We start from the raw sequence: 15,281 nt of genomic DNA on the forward strand, positions 1-15,281 counted from the left end.
TGTACATATGTAATAAGCTGTTGGAATCATACGAGAACAAACGACCATCAAATAAAGTAACATTTTTTAACAACTGCACTTGGCCACGGCGTGTTAAATTACCTTTTATTTTGTCAAAAGCGCAAAAAAGGGAACATTAAAGGAGGCAATAATGCGTGAAAATGATGGTTATATTTGTGCATTCTGTGTAACTACTCTAGATTTGTTGTTTAAAATGCTTGGAAAACATCACATGCATATACATTTGCATACTTTTTGGTTTTGTTAGATGAAAATGATATCTATAATGGTAGTACATGCCGGTATTTTTATTATTCTTTTTTGTAATGGTGGTACACCCTCTACTATACTTTGCAGAATATTTCTATGAAATGCCAAGAGCATAAAATCTTTAGCCTCTTGACCATATCACAACAGTCCATGAATATCTTTAAATTGATGTAAGAAATGTATATTTTTCTGTTAAGCAAAAAAGAAAATAGATTGTAGGTTTTATAGAAATCCAGTAGGCCTTTATATAACTCAAACACAAAACTACAAACTTAAACACACAATTTAAAGAACTGGCTTTATTATAATCAAGAAAAATATAACTCAAAAAACTCTCATTGCATTAGTCTCATACCAAACCCAAACTCTCATTGCATGTGATATAAGGCTAAATATATATAAATCCCTTGTATATTTTAATTAATATTTTATTAGTTTTTGTTCGGTTTTTATTAGAATTTATATATTACTAACATATTTGAATAATGTAGGTTCCGAGACTTGTTCATGGTTAAAAAGGCGAAAAAAGAGCTAAAAACAAGCCAAACCGGTGAACCGGAGCATCAGAATTGAACCGGACCGCGTCAGAATTGAACCGGACCGCATCAGGAAACGAACCGGACCGGTCAGCAATCCTAGCCCGCGGTGCCGCGCGACCAGGAGGCAAAACACCGCCGCGCGGCGCGCCGAGCAACCCGTTTCGCGTATTTTCTTCGGTTTTTATCAGTTTTGGGCCCAGGAAACCTATAAAAACACTCCTAAACTTAATCCTGAGCATACCCTGTGAACCAGAGCCGAATTTGGAGTTTTCTGGAGCTTAGGATTGCAATATTTGGTGGGTTTGAAGGCTAGGAATCAGCCGGCGAAGTGCTTATCATCCAAGAACGAAGACCACGGGTTTTATCGCCTTTAATCTTCCGTTCTTATTTATTTTTGCCATGATTTCGTTTATTATTGTTTTGTTTGAATTTCAGATGCTAGGCTAAACTTTATAGACTGCCTACACTTATGATGAACCATTGTTTACGTTTGATTTTGACCTGGGATTTATTTATCGTTATGGTTTTTATGAACTAGTTAAAAGGTTTAATTATGTTAAATTGATGCATATGGATATTTAGGATTGTTTGATTAATTATTATTATTCCATAGTTGCCTTGATTATTGTTTGTCATTTTGATAGGTCGCTATTAGGTCAATTACTTTGTGTTCTTGATTATTTTATGATTGATATGCATTAAAATCATAGGAATAATATTAGTTAATCAAATAAACTTAAGTGTGCTGCTAACCTAAATAGCTGTAAGGTGCTAGGTTATTGATAGGTCTTTGTTGATCAGGATTGCTAGATTTAGTTCTTCGTAAGGAGTCCGTCTAGGTTTGATCAGTTAACTTTGTCTATCGAGTCAATTGAATATATTAGACTGCCTTTGATTTCCGCGATGTAAGGTAGGATTTCGTAAAAAGGAACTAGTTTGTAATCAATTAGGTGACCGTAAGGAAACTTGATTTTTAATACTGGTGTGCGTTAAAACTTATTCGAAATCCATAGGTGTCTCTTGAGAAGGGTCAGGGGTCCTGTTCGGGTTTTCTCTTAAGCGTCTATTTTACGATCCCAGTTCCATAACTAAGTATTATCCCGGGTTAATTGATAACTGAAATTTAAGGGATTCTAGCCTAGGTAGTTATATTGTCATCATTTGAATTAAGTCCAGGGTTAAGTCGTTTTTAAGTCTTTAGTTTTATTAATTAATTTAATTTTTAATTTTTAAGTAAAACCCCCTAATAATAATAGATAAATAGTCGTGTCTGTAGTTAAGTCTAAATTTAGCTAGTTAACGTAATTTAAAAAGTCCTGTGGGTTCGATATCCGGACTTACTTAGCTATACTAGAGTCGATCGATTCACTTGCCGGTTAGTAGTTTAGTTAAGTTTAAGAGTCTAGAATTTATTACTTAGTGTCTAGATTAGCGTGTTTTTATATAACTACTTTTAGCACATCAGCATGCATAGAGTTTACCCTATTTAGCCAACCAGTTATCTAATGAACCCTTAGCGGGCTACGGCCTCATCTAGAAAAATTGGGCTGCGCCCTGACTTGGGCTTTAGAAATTATCGAGCCTTTACTTATAACTCTCGACAATCATTGAAGGCCCTACTTTTCATCTTGAGGCCTACCTAAGGCGTTTCCCTATGAACCTTGACCAACGGGGCACTGCCCAATGAACCCAGATTCGTTGTGCATGAAACTTTGGATTGTACACGAAGCAAATGAATATAAGTGCAACTTGCTCATGTTTGTTTTTTAACTTTAACCAAATAAGTGAACGAACATGCACATTGAACCGGTTCGGGTCGAGAAACGTTCTTTTTTTTTACACCTCTACTATAAACTATTAAGTAGAGTTTGGTATTTGGGCCCTAAAACAAATGAATTTGGATATAAACTTGGACTAAGACTGGCCCAATGTTATATCTTAAAAAAAAAAGCCTCATCTATATATGATTAGAAGCCGTCAGCCCGTCATGTTTCGTATGAAACCCTAATTGTAATTCAATTTGACGAGCAACCCAACGCCGTCGATTTCACCCCTCTGTCAATTTTATTTATATTTTTGAATTGAATCGCCAATGAGGACATTAATTTGCCATGAGTGTCAAGGACAAAATTGCGCGTCTACGGTAAACATTGCCGTGGAGTCCTTGATGCGAAGAAGAATGTGGCAACATGCTAATCTGAGGCTTTCTGTTCGTATTCGATTTTGTTTTTTGATTTAAGGAAACACACTTTTTCAGATCTATACCATCATGTTTTCAACCCACAACTTCACAGTATTCATTATTTTGTTAACTCTTTCTTTTGAATCTTGGATTTTATAAATTTTGAAGCTGTAGAAATCAATTTTAGTTGTAGTACTAGTTATTTTCTTTTTTCAGGTTCAATTTCTATTATATTGGTTAAACCTGACGATGTTAATTTCTTGTGTTCCGAAGTTTTCTAAAATGGTTATGATTCTAGGGCTGTTCATGAGTCGAGTCAAGGTGGGTTTGAGCTCGAGTTAGAAATTAAACGAGTCGAGCTTGATTTTGAAGTTAACCGAGCCTAAGATTAGCAACGAGCTGAGCTGAGCTTCTGTTGAGTTTGTCTCGGTTACAAAAATGAGCCAAATCACCTGAGGTTGTTTCAAATCAAGTTTTTGTAGCTAGTTTTATTCTAGCTAGACATGAGCTTTTTGAACAATCTATTGACTGATTCTGAGAATTTGGATATAAGTTTTAGATATTTTGGAGTTGGAATTTCGGATGGTTCAGGTTTGGTTCAAGGTTTGGATTTTCTTGAACACCTGCCCCCCATCTAACCCATAACATCTATTATATAAATTGGTAAAACCCTTCCAAATGTTAGTAAGTGATCAGTTTATCAAGTCTCTATCTTTGTAGCGAGAAACAATTGATGAAACTACAATTTTTGAGTTAAGTGTCATTTTCATTCCTGTGGTTTGTTTAATTACGCCACTTTAGTCCCTTTTTTGAATTTGGTGCAAATGGCTAGGGCTGTGCAAAGGAAGAAAACCAGACCGGGTTAGAACCGACCTGATTCGAAACCCGTAAACAAATCAAAATGACAATCGAATGTCGGACCTGTATAAAAATACGGGTATCGAGTTTGTTGAGTTCGGTTGCTTCGGGTAGGCTGTCAAAGACCGAAGACCGATGATGTCACTTAAACTGAGGTTGCTATAGTTGAAATCAGAGAAGCATCTTTGAGAGTCACTCCAAACTCTAAATCATCGTCAACAGACAACAATGGAGTGTCAAACTCTTTCTGCCATTAAAGACCTTCGAGAAACTTGGTGATGGCATCTCAAACCTTTCCATTCATTAAAAATGGTGATGGCATCTCAAAGCCTAAAAACTTAACAGTTTCTTCAAAGTTGTAGTTTTTGAGTTTTTTATATGATGGATAAAATTGTACAACCTCTTTTTAATGAATAAAATAATATAAAAAAAAGCTAACATCAAAACAAGAAAACTACAGCTGTCTACTGTTCTTATTCTTGTAAGTCAAATCTCTAAAAACAGGTAAAAAGAACATAATTATCTCACGTGCTTAACTCGTGTCTTCTTCCCAGGTGTTTGAACTGTAATTTTGGATAAACAAGCCTTTTCTTTAAAGCCCAATCGGTCCTTCAGTTTTACCATTCTTTTCACTGGGTAATACCCGAATCCGACCCGAAAACCGAATTGCAGAAAACCTTAGGACCGAAATATACATGCACAATGTAGGGTCGGTCCGGGTTCGGGTAAAATCGGTCCGGTTCTTCGGGTTTTTTCGGGTTGCCCCTATTTCCGCTCACCCCTACAAATGGCTACCTTATGTTTCTAAAACTTGTCATTTTAGTACTTTTTCTAACCCTGTCTATTTTTTCCCGTTAAGTCGAGGGTAAACTGGTAATTTACTTTATTTTATTTATTTCCTTTTTCTTTTAAACTATTGCACCTTTATACTCAAACCAAACCCCGTTTTATACTTAAAACAAACCCTGTTTTTTCAACGGCGAGCAACAACTCTTGTCACGGAGAACGGAAACATGCAATTCTAGGGTTCTGCCACGAAATCAAGTCGCCACCATCTAAATTGGATGCGAAAGTAGTGGAATCAAGACGCCGATTTCTTTCCTGGTTGCTTTATGTGTTGCCGGTGGCCGGTTTTGAAGTGTATCTCCATTGTTGCGGGTTGTTTCTTTAATGATTATCGTATGAGTGTTGATCTTCGATTTCGCTTAACTGGCGCTCGGCCGCTCTGTCATTTGGGTGGATCGGCGGCTTCTACCGGGATGTTCACCAGATTTATTCCACCTTAACCAGCAACTCCATCGATGGTTGAAGTTACTCTATCTATGTTTGGAATGAAAGAAATTTGGTGGAGAGAGAAAAGTGATTTGGGTGTGTGATAGTTTGTTTGATATTGTAAGGGTTTGATTTAGGGTTAGAGATGAAGATACACTCTGGGAATTTGATTAAAGAAAAAGATAAATAAAATTACCAACTTACCCCTGATTTAACGTATAAAATAGACGAGGTTAACAAAAGGTACTAAAATGGCAAGTTTTAAAATGTGAGGTAGCTATTTGCACTAAATTCAAAAACGGTACTAAAGTTGCGTAATTAAACAAATCACAGGTATGAAAATGATACTTAACTTACAATAATTTTATTATCTACCAGTTGCTGAGAGAAGATAATGAACACGAATTAGCCAGTTGGGTGTTTTATTCGTTCAGCCTAACTATACATGGTTGTTCACTTGTTTGTGTGGTCGTATGTTTTTATTCGCTATCTCATGTTTAGCATACGTAGGGGTGAGCAAGATAAGGGTCGGACCCTTGAAACCTGGTTACCCGACTTGTAAAACCCTTAATTAGACCCGAATATATAATAAGAGTCGGGTTAAGGGTATTTAAATTTCACCTTAAAAGGTAAAAAGGTTTCAAGGGTCCGACCTTTTTTCAAACCCTTGACCTGTTTACTAGTTTCTAGATAGATATACATCAAATTCGTGATTAATCTGAAATTTAGGAGAGGCTTATATTTCATATATAATTCATCAAAACATATATATGGGAATCAATAAATTGTTATCTACATATAATTTGTGGATGTGAATATTATTTGTATCAGTTTAAATGGTTGATAAACTTTCAAAGTTAGACTTTACTATGTTATTAAATGAAAGGATAATTGTTCCGGGATTCATATATTAAAGTCCTATATGAGAGATTCAACTAGTAAATGCAGAAAAGGAGATGTGATTACTGTCTTAAAGGGTAAAGGGTTGGACCTTTTAAACCTTTATTTCTACCCGACCTTTTTAATGTTTAGAGGGTAGGGTCTCGGGTCCACGTTTCTTTCTAAAAGGGTAAAGGGTCCGGGTAGGATATTAGGTAAAAGGATCGGGTCTTACCCTTTGAACAGTCCTAAGCATATGTATGAATTATTAAAAGTTTCTTTTGTCGTTTCGATCCTTCTCCATTCTTACAATGTCTACCAATTTATATCATAAGCTTGTTTTGTTTAACTACACATTCAAGCTTAACTATCATTTATATAATAAGAATGAGGGAACTATCAAGCACTAGAAACCAACATACTTGCCTTACGTTAAGTTGATAGCGTCAAGACTTATTCAAACATACTGGTTTGGGCTTAAATCTGGTTGTTTCTTCTTTTAGTAAGGCATTGTTTATTCAGACATCTATTGACTTATTCAAACATCCTCCCTTTAGTAAGGAATGTAATCTTCAACTCTTCATACACCACCCCCATGGTCCTATACGGCTTGTATAGGGTGGTCATGCGTGATTGACAAGTGTAAGGAGGGGACTACTTTTTGCAGCATATACGAGCCGTATAAGTTTTCAACATCTCGTGTTAACTTGATACAAACTGATACGACTCAAGGGCCTATACGAGCCATATAGGCAAAGAATAGTAAATGGAAACTATGAGCAAATTATCAGTAGCACACTGGCGGGGTTTGATGGTCAGAGCAACAGCAGCCCCAGAAAATCTCCATGGTTACACTCCACTCATGCAGGTAACATGACACAGATGACATAATGTATCCTGCCAAACGGGTCGGATTGAAGTAAAAATTATTTAATAGTATACTTCTATTTTCTTCCTATTCAACTTTACTAAGTAGCATACAACGGGTTTAGTAAAATTTTACATTTAACCAGTCACCTGAGTTTAGTGATGCTCATGGAAAAAAAGTCATACGGTATACAGATGCCGCTGACATGTCATAAGGATCGTATGACATGAAAAAATGCTCATACGACGAGGTCTTATAACATGTTACATATGATGATGTCACCTGGTGTTTGTAATTTATATAGCATCACTAGTGTAACTATCTATAGCAGCCCTTAGAAATAGGAAAATTGGTTTTAATTGGTCCAAACTATTTCATTTTTGTCGGCGCTGGTCCCAACTTTCATTTTGGCCGGCAACGGTTCCAACTTTAACATTCGTTTCTTCCACCAGTCCGCGACTAACGGAGTACTAACTCCGTTATGTTTTTGCTGATGTGTCTATCTGAGTTGTTAAAAAAATGTTACGTGGCAGCCACCTCCCCACCACCGTCCCACCGCCACTCCCGCCACCCCCACCACCACCGCCCAACGCCGCATCGGCATCGCCGTCGACCTCTCCGACGAGTCCGCCTTCGCTGTCAAATGGGTCGTCGACCTCTCCGACGAGTTCGAACATGAAAATGTGTTTATACTTAACTTATTACATTCTTATATCATCCACAACACATCCACCAAATTAAAACCAAACTCTCCGGAGCTTCAACCACCATTCCCTCAATCGAATCAAAGCTATGCAACACCGACTTACGATCAATCGGAGGCAAATCATTGCCTAATTCATCCACACTTCACAAATCCACACATTTCCAAGGCCCCAAAGTTCTTCAGGCAAGTTAGATGTGTTCATAAATCAATTTGTTATGTTGGGTTTTTACTCGAATTAGCAATTAATTGCATTATTTGTAGCTTCCGTTAGGCAATTTGACATTAGAACTGTCAAATTTAAGGTTGACTCTTCGTTGCCGGTGTCAATGTTTGCAATTGATAAGTCAACGGAGTCCCAGTCAGCACCGTAGAAGACGGAGGTGGGTTTGACGTGGGTTAAGATGACGGCGTCGCCGGGACGGAGGTACTGGTTGACGGCTCATTTGACGGCGAAGGCGGACGGCGTCACCGGGACGGAGTTACTGGTTGACGGCCCATTTGACGGCGAAGGTGGACTCGTCGGAGAGGTCGAGGGCGATGCCGATGCGGCGTTGGGCGGTGGTGGTGGGGGGTGGGGGTGGCGGTGGGACGGTGGTGTGGGGAGGCGGCTGCCACATAACATTTTTTTGACAGCTCAGATGGACACATCAGCAAAAGCATAACGGAGTTAGTACTCCGTTGCTGACTGGTGGAAGAAACGAATGTTAAAATTGGGACCGTTGCCAGCCAAAATGAAAGTTGGGACCAGCGCCGACAAAAATAAAATAGTTAGGACCAATTAAAACCAATTTTCCTTAGAAATAACATAAACCATTAGTGGATGAAATTGTATTTTCCTTCTATCCAGTTGTTTTATGCCTTTAATATGATGCTTTCTAAATCTACATAAAACTTAAGTTACCGTTTGATGATATAGATTTTGATGAGAAGACAGAAGCAATGCTTTGACTCATTGAAGAAGATGCAGACTCATTCGCTAAACGCGCAGAAATGTATTACAAGAAACGACCCGAGCTTATCATAATAGTTGAGGATCTTTATCGGGCCCACTGCTCATTAGCCGAAAAATATGATCAAGTCAAGTTTGAAGGCGGTAACCGCCACTTGAATCAATGGGCATCTTGCCCCTTACCCTTATCCAAATTAGTAAAAGAATCAGAAAAATCATATGATGGTTATTCTGAGTCTGTTGACTTTGACTTTGACTTTTGACCATGATTGTTATAATGATTCTTGTGAATCTGTGGTTATTGGTGATCATGAAAATTAAAAAAGAAATAGAAACTGATGAAGAAACCAAAAAAGTTGCAGTTTTTTATGAAGAAACCGAGAAAGTTACAATTGTTGATGAAGAATTGGTGAATTTGAGGGAAGAAATTGAGAAGTTGAGAGAAGAAAATAATATTCAGAAAGAACAGTTGATGAAGAAAGTTGAAGAGAAGAGAGAGGTTATAAGACAACTTGGTTTTTCTTTTGATTTTCTCAAGCAAGAAAATTTAATCCTTAAAACAAGAATTGATAGAGTCACCCAGGTATATTTTGTGTCATAATATTCTTTGCAGGTTTTGATATTATCAAGTTACCCCCCATTTAGGAAAATCACAAAAATGAACATGTTATGCTAATCACACTTAAGTTTTCAAAAGAAAAAATGGTGGGTCAATGTCAGTTTTTGCAAACAAAATGTGGTCAAAATGTTTTTTTTTTCATATTTCAAAAGGTTAAGTGCAGGTTCATTTTGTCTGTTTAAAAAAATATTTGTATCAAATGTGAAGTGGGTTCTTCTATGGGATCGATGATCATTTTGATGCTTGTGTGTATTCGGGTTCGGTATTTACGGGTTGTGTTCGTTAAGCTATTCAAATATTTGTTGTCTAGTAATTGTATTCGTGTTCGGTTCTGATGGGTCATTCTTTGTTACTATAAACAATGCTTGCAAATGCTGTCCTTTTCAAATTAGTTGTGGTAATTTTGTATTTGTGCATTGTATTAATGTAGATCTTTGAAGCTTTCTACCTCTATGATCTTGCTTCTTTCATCTATCTTGAAAATATTGAGTTTGAATGAACACAGTTGAAATGGTGAGCCATGTACAGAGAAGATTTAGGCTCAGTTTCTGGTCAAAATTGGTTATGGTTAAAACGGGTTTAGGCAAAATGGGTGGGGCTAGTAGTGGGGGCAACAGCGAAGACGATTAGTAGGTGGTTGTGTGATACATAATGGTGGTGTGCAATGCCCGCCATTTCGACCCATTTTAAGTTAGTAAGTTCATAACAATGATCAAAATTAACCTGTTGCGTAGTTGTAAGTAGAACCAAATTTACCCATTAATTTTAGTTGACCCAATTGATCTACAAAAAAGTTTTTTGTTTATTACCCAAATCAACTCATATTGTCTATGCCTGTTACTTTCACAAAAATTGTGGCTTAGTCCCTTAGTGATTTATTACATTGTAATATGATTATGAGGTCAAATGTATAGAACACAAATGGTTATGTCGTCAATCTTGGTTAATAAACTCGCTACCCAAATATGAGATTGTCTCGTTTAAATTACAAGATCTTGATCTTGGCAATCGTGAGTAGTTTTCCAAACTCGAATTCGATCAATTAGCTGTTTTTGTTTATATATGTATAATTATAACTACATACACGACATAGCATATATTTTGTTGCTGTTTTTATTTATTATACATGTATTTAATAGTACTTATTATTTAATTGTATGTTTATAAATTAAATGAAAATTTTACTAATATAAAAAATTGGTTGATTTAGACCTGTAGGTCGGGTTAAACTCGGTATGAAGTTTGGATTTGGATTGAGATTGAGCTCGCTTATTAAATGACCTACACAATTTCGGTTCAAACTTACATACACTTGACTTAATTCAAGACTTTAACAAACCAATTTTAAATAGTTTATGAGCGCTTGACACGTCTCGTTTCCATCCAACTCTGAGTTGTAGGGGCTTGATGATTGATGAATAGTTGGATACCCACTAAACCCATGATCACTTGATCATGGTTTTGAACTTCTAGTGCTAAAAAAAGGTAGAAAACAACTATAAGATAAAAAGATAGCTAGTGCTTGGCAATAAAATAATAGTTATCTAAAGCAATAATGTCCCAATGATCAACATTCAACAACTATCTCAAGCCTTTAAAAAAGGATTAAAGAAGTGAGGTAGACCGCCAAAAAGACATGCTTTTTTGTTTAATTTTCAAATTTATTTCCAAAAGGCAGATCTTATCACATGAACCACAAGAATCTAACAAAATATTACACTAAAATAATTACACAAAAAATTAAATATAAAAGACAAATCATTTTGTTGCTGACTCAGACCCAAACAAAAAGATACCTTAAATCATAAATGCCCCTCATGGCCTCATATCATCTTCAAAATGTCCAAATTGCCCTCAAAGACACTATTCACTCACACTTTGGCACTAGTTAACATGACCACCATAATAGAAGAGACAGCCACCATCATTGAAGCACCAAAGGTCCATGAAGCAGGAAGTGAGCCAGATGGTGAGATATTGGTCATGGTGTTGGGTCCAAAAGTTGGCATGTCATCAGGGTTAGGTGGGCTAGGACTAGAAGGAATGATGGGGAGTGATGCTTCACTAGGTGAAAGTTCACCTTTACTAGGTGTAGGGAACAAAGGAGGTATGTCAGGAGAAGAAGCAGGAGAAGGAGAAGGAGAAGATGATGGTGGTAATGAAGATGTTGTTTTTGCAGCAAATGATAATTGAGATGAAGGAAAACATAAAAGGCATAAAGCCATAAGTGAAATAAGTGTTGATAGTGCCATTAAAGATGTTTGTAATCAATGTGTTTTTTTTTTTTTGTTTTGGGATTGGAGAGGAAGAAAGAGTGTGGAGAGTGAAGGGTGATGAGAGAGTGGTTATTTAATGAATGTTAGAATGATTGATTCATGAATCATATGGGATTGGAATATTGAGTGGTGGCATGTTCAACAAAGTAACATGTTTTTTGTACCCTTTTTCTTTCTCAAAGTCAATAAATACATTATAATAATAATAATAATAATAATTAATAGTTATAATAATAATATTTTACTTGTCTTAAATCATAGTAACTTTTTTTTAATCTTAATCCTTATTTTTATGGGCGTTTAGAAGCAAGATGTTATGTTTGCCTAAATATTCAATATAACAAGTAACAAAGTTATCATTAAAAAAAACTTTACATGCCAATAAGTAGCAAGCATGTGTGGGGTTTCATTTATATGACAACAAACTTGTTGGATATGTACTTAGAAGTCTATCACTTTGGGACATTTTGGTATTTATAGAACAAATTAGAAACATATTCGTCATTCAAAATGTTTTGGTTGGTGTAAAATACTAAAATGAAATTAGAATAACATACATGTAAGAAATAGAAGTCGGAGCAAGAGTTGAATTTTTGAAGATATATTCACGAGTGTGATATAATACCGGGCCTGTGTTTGTTCGTTTGTAAAGAAAAAAAACTATAAGTTGAATGCAACAACTTGAAAGAGTACTTCTCTAAATTTCTGAATAGTATTTTGGAGTCTTTCATATCTCAAGTTAGTGAAATTCGTATATTATAAGAAAATGTTTTGAACAACAAATAGCTACACAAAATATTCTTCCATCAAAAAAAAATCCGAATGCGATTATTATTATTGTTGTTGTTGTTGATCCACAAGGATAATGTTTGTAAACAATTAGTTTTTACTGGTATATAGAGATAGCTGTGAAAAAAAAATCTAAAAACGGTTGCCATGCATTTTAACTATTATATATGGTTGTTTGTTTTTAGATGATACTTGTGTTGCCTGAATATCCATATTTATTGTTAAGAGCACATTTTTTTTTAAAAGTGATGACAAATTAAAAATAAAATATCCACCATTCTCTATATTCTTAGCTTATTATATAATAATGGAGTAAAAAGTCATACTTACCATCAAAGTGTAGCACTTTTTTAACATCCGGTACATCGTATCATCAATATTATATGTTTTGCTTTTGATGGATGTCTCATTCATGCATTTACAGATTTGTTTTTGGTTCCCCCGACAAAGACTTTCTGAAAGTCACCCATATTAGTACTACTTCTGTCTGAGCACGTTTAACTGCGGAATTTTTACATACTCCATAGCCAATTAAGTCCAACACACGATGATTTAAGAGGTAGGACGTTCCTTGTGAACCAAGAATCTCTGTTGTCCATAACCGATATGAAATTTGCTTAGGGTGTTAGACCACACAAAATGGTCACGTTTTCCTCCCAAAACATGGTCCACAACGAGCTGCACACTGCCCCCTCCCTCGTTTTCATGCTCGTTTTGGAGGTGCTCGTTGTGTACACAACGAGAGGTTGTGAGAGAGAAGGTTTGATTAGATAGTGATTGCAAGGGTTTTGTGTCTTTTTACCACTACATCACTTTTAGCAAAACTTCCCATTAGTAACTGGGACGCCGCCACATGTCGCATAACCCTTCTATAATTCTATGTGCTTAGTTACCATTACGCATGGTCTTACAATTTGTTAATTAATCTTCTCGATATCATTATACTTTTAATCAGACAAAAGCAGTTATAGTTTTATGAATTCATGTGTAGCATGTTTATTACCGGATTCGAACCTTTTAAAAAAAGAAAAAGAAAAATCACCATTTATATATACCCAACCCTTGTCATTTATAACTTATCGTTTGGTAAAAGGAAATCCCGGTTAAATAATTTGTATATGCAAATGTAAAGGAAAAGGGCAAGGGACCCCATCTCGTTTAACAACTGGCGGAGACTTTTCATGCAATTGAAAATGTTACTTTCAACCTTTGTGAAATTTCAACTTTAAATGAAGGTTAAGAAATTTTACAATTGTTATTATCTTTGAAATTATACATGTTAACATTAGTAAATATCAGATACATGACAAAGGGGTGTTTCTTAAAGGATGTACATAATCCAACCCAAAAACGACATGCATGTTAAGTTACATTTTGAAAGGATTAGAAGAATGGTTTTCATAGCCTCATGTCGTGTAGGGAAATGACAAATTAACAACTCTATTTCAGGACACTAAATGCATATTGTGGGACTTCGTAGATAAATGTTTCATTTAAAACCAAATTTCTAGTAAACGTAAATAAGTTTTTATACACTTACATAATAAATCTAGAAAAAGCAATTAACATGAAACTAAAATAGTAAAATTCATAACCAGCCAAGAAAATATAGAGGCTTGTGTTAATAGCTTCTTTATGGCAAAAAATTTTTTTAACGGATTTATTTATTTATTAGTAGATTTTGGTGAGGTGGGGTTGTGTGAAAACAGGGTGTCCAGTGGTTTAGGAAAGGGACAGGATTGTACATATGCGATTGACTCTTTTGTCTTCTTACTCTCAAAAAGAATTTTGTTACAAATAATTAAAAAGAAATCATCAAATGTAACAAAATTACTTTTACGATAATATTATTTTACAAAAATATTAATTTTTACTTTAAAAAGACACTAATTTTATTTTGTATAAAATGTATTAATTTGTATAATTGTAACTCATTAAACTCATAATATAATCACTCTTAACGCGTATACTAATAAATTTAATTATTCAAAGTTTCAAACCATTCATTGTTTTAACATGTAGCTATGTCAACTTTTCTGCGTCCTTTCTACTTTGATTTTGCCTCCGCCAATTATGGTGGTGTGTGATATCCAGATTTAGTAGTAGAGTATAACTATTAAATATATTCAAAGCCAAAAATTAAAACATGTACCAAAAGTCTAATATACCAATTTGTATATGAAACTTTTGACCCGTTACATATTCACATTCGAATTGCAACTAGTAATCAGTTTAGTACTTTGCATGCTATATTTTTATTTTTATTTTAAGTATAGAAATAACAAATAGTAATGTTTATATTCTACTTTTGGAAGTGTTGATCATCGGTCCTATCATGAGTGGTAAACGGTCTTGGAGCGAATACGGATCTTTTCGTTGCTTACTCCGATTTTTGTATGTAAACTAGAATTTTCGACCCCACGCGATGCGACGGGTGAAACCGTGATTTTGACCCACGCGTGTTGCGGTGAGACCGTAATAATTTTAAAATAAAATTGTTAACTCAAGGCTCGGTCGATATCATACGTTGCTACGCCAAAACGGAAGTATCATCATAGCCATAACACGGATCTCAAAAGGTATAATAACGATCGGCTTAGGTCCACACCATGGCTACTACATAAGCCGCCACACCAAAGTGCGAATCATCATTACAACCATAAAGGGAGTCCTATGTAACTTTATCTCGTCTATGAAAGCTTATGAAACTTCGTGATTTTCAATACTTAAATGAGTAATTAGTGTTTTCTAACATATTGCAAATTGATTTCAGTATTATAAATTCTTAAATGGATGTAGCAGGATGCTATAACTGTTGTAAAAAGGTGCAAGTGGGTACAACCTCTTATGCAACAGAAAGTTGTAAATCTATACTATATAATAAACAAAGCTTTCTAAATGTTATGTGTCACCATCATAATGATCCTTATAAATATTATCCCTCCTCTCTCTCATCATAAATATATTTCTTTTTATTATTAATAATTTTGTATTTTATTTTTTTTCTTTTTAATCTTTCATCTTCTCTTTTTATTAATTCTTTCATGATTTAAAAAATTTAATACCAACATAAA

The 15,281-nt window shown here is 35.2% G+C and overlaps 1 pseudogene; it reads left to right on the forward strand.

Annotated features, from left to right (window-relative positions):
• The first annotated feature begins 6,766 nt into the window (after positions 1-6,766).
• Positions 6,767-9,641, forward strand: LOC143625870 (protein NETWORKED 3A-like; annotated as a pseudogene).
• Positions 9,642-15,281: the final 5,640 nt, after the last annotated feature.

The sequence above is a fragment of the Bidens hawaiensis genome, unplaced genomic scaffold (genome assembly GCF_021521415.1).
Source record: "Bidens hawaiensis isolate Kalapana, Puna unplaced genomic scaffold, B.hawaiensis_p1.1 tig00004242_1, whole genome shotgun sequence".
Lineage (NCBI taxonomy): Eukaryota > Viridiplantae > Streptophyta > Magnoliopsida > Asterales > Asteraceae > Bidens > Bidens hawaiensis.